Source organism: Pleurodeles waltl, chromosome 1_2 (assembly GCF_031143425.1).
Source record: "Pleurodeles waltl isolate 20211129_DDA chromosome 1_2, aPleWal1.hap1.20221129, whole genome shotgun sequence".
Lineage (NCBI taxonomy): Eukaryota > Metazoa > Chordata > Amphibia > Caudata > Salamandridae > Pleurodeles > Pleurodeles waltl.
In genome coordinates, this window is record NC_090437.1 from 411296282 (window position 1) to 411305465 (window position 9184).

Below are 9184 nucleotides of genomic sequence, written 5' to 3' on the forward strand. Positions count from 1 at the left end.
AGGGAACAAGGATGTGCAGCCTAGTTCTAACCCTGTCACAAAAAGGACAGCCAAGCCCCAAAAAGTCCATCCCCTAAATAGGAATCAAAGCTACCTGACCTGGAATGCATTTACCAGAGGAGCTATATGCCGGGATGCTAGGGGCCTTGGCCACCAATATTGTTGTTGTGGCCTCCAGCCAAAGAAGAGCAGCATATTGATGGCCAAAGGTTGAGGAAAATAGACCCGTGAAGGTGTTCAGGAGGTCATTAACTGCCCTTTCTATGTGTTGGGAACACTGAGTCCCCCTACCTCTGCAATGCAATACTGCCCCATCTCTTTGGATTCCAAGGAATTATCGAATGGCACTTCCCATTTGGAATAATGGCATGTGTTTATATACTGTAGAGATGATCCCCTTTCTTCAACCATTGGAATTTTCTGCCAATAGGAAATGAATAGTAAGGACAATTGTAGGACAAGTGGCCAATCGGGTCATAAAAGAAGGGGTATTATAACTTTATCAGGGGAATCTAGGAGCGCAGGGCATGTAATTATATGCATAAATAGGCATAAAAGGAAAAAAACTCCTAGTAGTAGGAGATGGAATTATAATTTTCTCAGTGCTTCTGCTTGCCTCAGACATTCTCGTGACTCATATAGATTGATCAATCCAGGCTCAGTCCCCTCCCGCTACACATCAAGAAACTGAAAAACTGTGTTACCATTTGCTCTAAATATCTTGATAAGATCATCCATTGTCTCACAACATGGTTGGATACTTTTATGATTTCATGGAATATCATTACTGGGAAACCATATCACCTATACCATATCACCTATAATGTTTAATGGAAATTTGCTAGATAAATGGCATTTTCTATTCATAGAATACAATTCAAAGAATGTCTTTTTTTTAACGTGGCTTTTGCATGACTATTTTTTTAAAGACATAAATGCGTTAATTGTAGATCTTACTGTCAGAAACGTTGTGTTGGAGGTATTTATTCAGTTATTCAGGGGACTTTATTTTGGATTAATATCTTTTAGATTGACGAACAATTACTGTGGATGCTTTTATTTCACGGGCCCCTTACCACCCCTAAACTCCATACTTCTCTGATCTCCTCACAATCCCAAAAGCTAATTCATCCCTGTCCCCTAAGAACCGCTCACCAAGCTTGAACTACACCCATCCCTGACCTCCAAACTCCAGTCATCCCTGACCCCAACAGCCCTTTCTACAGCTAAACTGCACCCAACCCTGAACCCTCAAAACCCACTGAAATTACACCAGTCCCTGGCCCTAAACTCCACCAATCCTGTACCCTAAAACCCTTCACTACTCCCTAAACTCCACCCATTTCTAAAGTGTAAAAATCCTTTCTACACTGAACTCTAAAGCCGCTCACCACACCTAAGCTCCAAACATCCGTGAATCTGAAAAAAAAACTCACCGCCCCTAAAATCCACTATCACTGAACCCCAAAAACCCATTTCTACATCTAAACTCCATCCCTTCTTGAACCCTTAAAACCTCTCACCACCTTACAGGCCTCATTCCTGAAGCCCAGAAAACTTTCAACCCATACACTCCACACATCGCTGACCGCTAATACTCCTCATAACACCTAACTCCACCCATTTCTTAACTCTAAACACCCTTCACCACCCCTAAACTGTAGCCATTACTGATCCTTAAAAGCCTTGCCATTGCTAAACTCCGCACATCTGTGAGCCCTAAACACTCCTCAGCACTCCTGCATTCTCGCCATCCCTGAACGCTAAGACCCCTCATCACCCTTAAACATTGCTCCTCCCTGAACCCAAAAACCCTTCAATAACTCTCAACTCCACCCAAGTTTAATCTAATTTTGAATTTGTCCCTAAAATTATCATTCCTTTAAAATATTCCCTTTATTTTTTGTATTTATTTATATTTCCTTAAAATGGGATTTCCGTGATTGGGTTTCCTTCACTGTGGTTTCTAATTTTTTGTTTCTCCATTAATTCACATATATCACATAGAAGGCACACAGAGAAAAGGTTGGATGGCATTTAGAGATGAGCAGCAGCAAAGCAAAGATTGATACATTAGTGGCAGTTAAATGAGAACGCATAAAAGGTGATTACTTCTTTATCTCTCAATGTTTACAAACACTTAGTGTGATTTCAAAACAAAACAACCACGGTGAAAAGAACGTAAGGCACTACGGTAGGTCGAGAATGACAGTTGTGGTTCCTGGCCTCCCATAGTCCACTGCTTTTAATGGTGTTTTTTTGTAATCACACGCAGTGATTGCAAACATTGAGAGATACTTTTTTGCTGAGAGCCTTTCATGTTAATTCCTACTTGAGATCATTGAGACTCATCACTGCTTATTGCAATGTTTGCTCATTAACAGTGATGGCAATTGAGCATTTCTACTGTCTTGGGCTGCTGGCGCTCATTACTTCCTGAGGCTTCAACTGATATCCATCATTATTGGTGGGCAATTGGCGTTCATTTCTGGAATTCCTTATTGCTTGTACTCTTTGACGAGCCGTCAAAAAAATGTCAGAGAACCCGGTGTGTTGTATCTGTGGGCAAGTTGTTCTAAGGGCATAAGTCATTCCTCACCCTTTGACCAAAGCCGGGTGATGTATGTATTCTTGCACCATCGGGTGACTGCCCCAGGCTCCCTCTGATGCCTCAGTTTTATTACTTTTCCCCTAATTGTACACACCACATGACACCGCCACATTTTGGGGCATACTTGCTAATCTTTCACAAAATGCAAGGCAGCAAGCAAGGTTGCTGCGAGACCTCACATGAAAGGGAGAGAGCAGATACTGACAATGCTAACGAGCATGTCTGCTCTTACCTGGCAATGGCACACTGTGTGCTGCCTAGCGGCAATGCAGGCATCCCTGCATAATGGTGCAAGTGTGCCTGTGTTAAATGAAGGATTGTTTTTGTGCAGAAAGAGAGACCTTCTTGGACAAAAAAATATCGTTAGAGGCATTTTCCACTTTCTACATGTATTGCACAATGCAGCACTCATGGAAAGAGGAAATAACAGGGACAAATACCAATACTCTTCACTGGGGAAAGTGTTGCATTGCTAGGTGTAATAGAGTTAGCAAATTTGGTAATGCACCAAAACCCATCCGTGGATGCATGGGAAGGCCCATGCTCAACTCATACAATGCCTCCCAATATGAATTGTAAGATAAGGCAGCACAAGCAGCTGTGTTGCATTACTTTTCTTTACAAAGCCAAGCAATGGGTATAATTCACCTCTTGCATGGCCTTCAAAATATTACTGACGCCTTTGGGTGATACAAGGACAACACAAAGACTTGATAGGTCTGGGCCTTTGTGCCTTGTCTGACAAATTATTTACTGTTTCGTACTGTAGGAAGTTGGGATCTAAAACTCTGGAAATTCATCAAGAAACTTAGGGGCATATTTACAAGCCCCTAGGGCCATTTTTTGGGACACTCCAGTGGCGCTGTGCCTTGCGCTATATTTAAAAATGCGGCGTTAAGCCACTTTTTGTGGCTTAACGACGCCATGTAAATATTGGCCCCACTGACAGTTTTTTGTAGCAGAGGGGTCTGCAATTGGGTTTGCTGTGGGCGTACCCACACAACACCCATTGCTTTTTGTCACTGCCCCAGATTCACAAGGAAACATAAATCTGAGGTAGAAGCAAAAATTAATGTTATCCCAGGAGTGGCGTTAACATGGCGCAAAGAGGAGAAATACTTTTATTTCGCCTTGTTTTTGCTTTTTCTGGGTGTGCTGCATTCTGCAGCACAGATAGAAAGAGCAGAAGGCCATTAATGATCGTCTGTGTTCAGGAAGGTGTCCCTTCCTGCACATAAGCAATCATTAAATAATGACGAGTTGCTACTACTATGTGTGCTGCACTCTGCAGCACACATAGAAGTAACATATCGCCATTATTGATTGTTTATGTGCAGAAAGGAACACCTTCCTGCACATAAATAATCATTCCCTACAACACAGGCACCCTTGCACTATGGTGCAAGGGTGCCAGCATTGGCGCTAGGCAGCTACATCTAGGGCTAGCATTAGGGGAAGCACAGGGGCGCGCTGTATTTTTGTAAATACAGCACATGCCTTTGTTTCTAAAGTGATGCAGCGCGGTGCTGCCAATCTTGGCGCAGGGTCACCCCGGCTACTTCTTTGTCAATATGCCCCTTTATTTTTAAGTACCCCTTAAATTACGACTGACAATAGTTTCTACAACATAAAACCTAACAATAAGTGAAACTTATCAGTTGAGGTAAAAAAAATGTAACTGTAATTCCGACGACTACCATGCGCTTTTTATATTACCTTCTACATTATTTTACTTGTATGATACCACATTACATCACTATGATACCACTAATACTGACACATGAACGATGTCACACTGTACAAAGGAATAAAAAACGTAACATCAGCATACAACACTAAAACTAAAATCACACAGTTTCATGTCAAGGAAATTTAGTGACAATAAATTAGTTGTGAACACCATGAAAAAACTGGAAAACATGTCCTTAATTGAAAAAAAAACATGTAAAACAAAAGATACCACAAATAATGATCCACTCAATTCCTTACACCATGTACTTCCTGTCTTGTCCACATGCCCTCAGTTGACCCACTCATTTCTGAGTCGGGTGGACTGTCAGTTTTTTGACGGATCTCCCCTACTGGATCTGCTATTGGAAAACTTGCTCCGATGGCCCAGTGGAGCAGGGGCCGTCACAGTCAAACTATCAGACCACCTGCCCTATTCTTCCTGTCCACCACTGCCTGGAAAACCGGCACTCGAGAACAGAAAAACAAAATGATGCCCACACCGAGGGAAAAAAACCTGCATGTGTGGGGCATTAGTTATTGGTTTTACAGAATCAAACTCCGACTTTGGGAATCTATTTTGGTAAAAACAATGGGTTTGGTGGATGGCCAAACTGTTTGTACCTTCAGACGAGCGACAGCACTTGCTCTACTTGCTCTGAAGATACAGAGTTGATCACCAGGCCTTATGTGACCGCTAAACTTGGCCGGTTATAGTAATCAGGGGGGCCAATGTAAGGCACTCTGCCTCACTGACAGACAGACCACACCCTTGAAACGTAAGTAACCTTTAAGGTTTTCTTTCAGTGGCTATACTGTGAGTCCAGATGTACATTTTGAGGATAAGTGATTATATGCATAATTGATGTTGCGTAGATGACACTCTTCAAGCAAACCTAAATACTACTAGTAACACTAATTGTCAGTATATTTCAAGGGAATCAAATACCTACACGGTTGCATGCTTTTAAAGAAGCAATGCCCTACTGCAATCTAAAATGTGGCTGCTCTTGCAATGACAACCCCATTACAGATGTCCTCTCTTTTGTTTTCTCTTTTTTTCTTTTGCAGGTTTACTGCTTCTTGGACGTGTGGCTATTGACGCCAGCAGTTAATGCTATTGCTGATGCTTTATAGCACTCCGAATATCTTTTGTGCAGTGTTCGAGAGAAGATGATCTAGGTGTACGCCAGGACTCACTTACATGCTGCTGAAGTCAAAGTGCATGGGACAAAATTCACCCAGCAGGGCCAAGCCATGTCTACACGCAAGACTATAGCATGTACCTGCAACAGACCTGGGAGAAAATCGCATTTAGTAAAGACCCGATAGCAGTCACATGGGAAAATTCTGCTGCTCCACATAGTAAAGTTCTGGAAGCAGCAGATACATCTACGCTCCAGGGTCCATAATGACCAGTCAGAATTACTGTGGGGTTCCTCGATGTCCCTACGCTGTGTGCCTTGTGCCACTGTTGTGCAGTGTCCCTGAGCTGGCTCGGACGTACAATTCTGCTAAGTGTTTGTATCAGTGTGACCAAACATACACAGGAGACTTGTACAGTGTGAAAGTCAACGCCAACGAACAAACACAATGTAATGTATGAAACCAGAATACCTCCTGCAACAGTTAGCACAATTCGACAAGTCATATTTTCTAGTTTACTTCAGAGCTGGAGGGATCACACTATCTCTTCATAACAGGATGCTAGCAATGTTGGCATGCAGAGAGATTTCTATCCCTAAGATTTTGGAGTGGGGGACTCTTGAGAGATGAGGGTCCATGTAGCCATTCAGGCTTTATTGAAAAACTGTGGAAGACCGTGACTCTGAGCTTAAGAGGATCCTCGTGCCCTGCGCTTCAGGAATGTTCTTGAAGGCTGAACAGTTTGAGCCAGTAGGACTAGAATTGGAATCGTAGAAGTGCTGGCTTCGAGCAGGGAACACCAGACAGGACTCTAGTGGTGCCTCATAGAGGATCGGCCTGCTGCTTTGCTTCATTCATGAAGTTAAAGTCAGCTGAACTGTGGCCGTGAGGTGCCGCTCAGTGGTCTGTAAACATACACATACTTCTATTATCTGAAATATTTTATGTAATGTGAAAACAAATTAAATCCAAGGCCCGCTTGACCACTGTTTGTGCTAGCCATCTCCCTGGTCCCTGCTCACCTTCAGTTCGGGTTGCACAGGATTAGGGGTGAGCAATAAATTCCACTCCCTGGGTGGAATTTGGGGAATTTTTGGCCACTCTGTAATGCAGAGTTCCAGCCCAGTTCTGCTAACAGCAGCGTGGCAGAGATTTTTCTCACCCATGGCTCACAAACAATAAATTGGTGAACAAGATTTGGCATCCCCTAGCGTGATTTCTGGTCACAAGGAGGGCACCTAGTGAGATTGCGGGTGGTCACAACCATTTGTGGTCAGGAAGCTGCCGTTCAAGTAGAAAACCTACTTGAGTGGAGAAGTGTGGCTCATTGGTTAGAGCGGCAGACCCTGATGCAGAAATCTGGCCTGGGACCAGGGTTCAATTCCCGCCTTGGCGGGTCTTGGGCTCAATTTCCTCAGACCTGATAATTCTCGCATTGGTGCCTAATCTATTTCATGGGTCCCACTCTGTAACTCTGGGCAATAGCTTGCTTAATCTCCACAACTGCCCCAACAGTGCTGGGATGCCTGGCTTCACCTTGGGGGTTGCCCAGGAGTGGGCACCTCACAGGGAAAAGCCAGGAGGAGTTCCACAGCAGTATGCGTACAGTGCCTTGAGACCCTAACGGGTGAGTAGTGCGCTATACAAGTACGAAGGTTACAATCAGCTCAAGAAGCAGCGTCCTCTGCGCACTGCATGGCTGATTTTTCAGCATGGAACGAGCTCCAGGCACTAAAAGTCAACGCAATATGCCTATTTCCCCCTTTTGCACAACCCTGCGGAATCTTTTGGAGTTTTCATATAACTCCATGGAATTCCGCAGTGTGGAACTCAATGGGTCCCGCCCACCCCTAATCAGGACCACAGCCAGGAAGTGACAAAGATGGCAGTGCTTAATTTGAGCCAGTGGTTTCTGGTACTTGGCACCGGCACTTACGACAGTCTGCCTCATGGTTTCCCTGTTTGTCTAATTTAGAGTCAAGCACAATATCAGTTTTTATTAATTCAATCAATATTCATAAAGAATTACTAATACCTGCGGCAAAGCCATTCTTGTAGCTTCAGGGGGCCTGAAATAGAATTGTCACGATTGTAAGAGTATGAAGGTTAGTAGCTATGTTATCACTGTAACTAGCAGCGCTGACAGTGGTGAGGGGCATTGCAGGCAGAAGTGGCCTTCTGACAAGTGCCCTGGCTCTTATGTTTTTTTTTTAACAAATTAAGTACTGATAGACAAGCAAATTTTATCAGATCATTCCTCCGCTGGGGTTTGGTATAGCAGTGAACAAGCCCAGGGTAAAGACTAGGGTCAGTGTGTCACGAGTGAGTGTAGCACAGGCACTCCAAGGTGCCTGCAGTGTAGAGGGGCGGGGTACACCCAACATGGATTAAATCACGTCTAGAAAATCTGTATTCACAAGACTAGCGTGAAATGACAACGTGGTGGCCTGTTAGGGCATGTAGTTGCCATTGAACATGGTACTTTGATTAGAAAGTAGGATAAGCAGAGCATCCTAGAACCCATTGATGCAAAAAAACTGCAGTCCTTTGCAACTTCAGCCCCCCTCACTCACCTTGCCCATTCAAGAAGCCATTGTAACTATTTAAAATAGGACTGATGCATGCGGGAGATATTACTCATGTTTTATAAACATTTGCTGCTAAAATATAGAGACGCCTTTGGCACATTTTAGAAGATTTGTAGTTTTGAAAATGTGTGTTATATGAAAATGTGATAGCAACAAGGAAGCATTTATAAATTAAAAAAATGAAACCTCTTATAGCCATTGTTCTGTCAATTTCCAAAAGGTTTCATAACTGAGCATTATATGTTGCTGGATGTGGACTGTCATTAGTGGTTCCTTTGAAGGATTGCTTTAAAGGCAATAATGTTAGGATCCAGACTTTAGACCCAGAATCCTGTTTTCCCCTGGCAGTTATGTTTTGTGATCTTGAGCAGATTAAATTGTCTCTGTGCGCCAGCTCTACCACCAGCCTGAAGAGGATACAGTTTGTAGTGTACATTATAAAGGAAACATATTCATTCATATTGAGGTAATACAAGTTTCTGACTCTCCCTGGGTGTGTCTGTCTGTTCCTATAGCCATCACATGGATCTATGGCATACGCCACATACAACACCATTAGTTAATGAACATTCCTGGATTTTTTTGCAAATATTGTGTTTCCCAGTATGGCCTTAAATCTCAAATTGTGGTGGACTAAAAAGCCAGGACTGGCTGAATGTGTCACTCATGATGGGATCATGTGGCATCGACAGGTCTTGCAGATAAGGTGCTGAAACAGATGAGAATGATAATAAAGCCAGGCAGAGGTAAGCAATGGGTGGGCTGCAAATCCCTGTAAATTCTTGGAAAACCTACAATAGGCATTTTGCAACCAGACAGGTTGGCTGTCTGGTCAGCTCGATGTTTAATCCATGTCTTCCGTGGGCTCCCGTCTACTGCCATTTCCTCGGCTCCAAAGAGCACACATAGCAGCTGCAGTGCACAGTCCACTGAACCACTCCTAGGCAGGGCCACTGGAATCATGCTGCAGACGAGGGACAAATTATGCGGCACAGTTCACTAAATTATGCTGCAAGAAAAGGCAAATTATGTGGTGTGATGCAGCACATTTTCTGATAGTATTACTTCATCGTTTTGTCATTTTTACAATTATTAATACTGTCTGGGCGTA

At 43.4% G+C, this 9184-nt stretch overlaps 1 long non-coding RNA gene across 2 annotated transcripts in view; it reads left to right on the top strand.

Moving 5' to 3' along the window:
• LOC138300685 (uncharacterized) overlaps window positions 1–8561 on the top strand; it is a 189899-nt gene extending 181338 nt beyond the window's left edge. For both annotated transcript variants that reach the window (XR_011204984.1, XR_011204985.1), the window contains exon 3: window positions 5411–8561. This is a non-coding gene — a long non-coding RNA (uncharacterized lncRNA). The remainder of the gene's footprint in view (window positions 1–5410) is intronic.
• The last annotated feature ends 623 nt before the right edge of the window (window positions 8562–9184 follow it).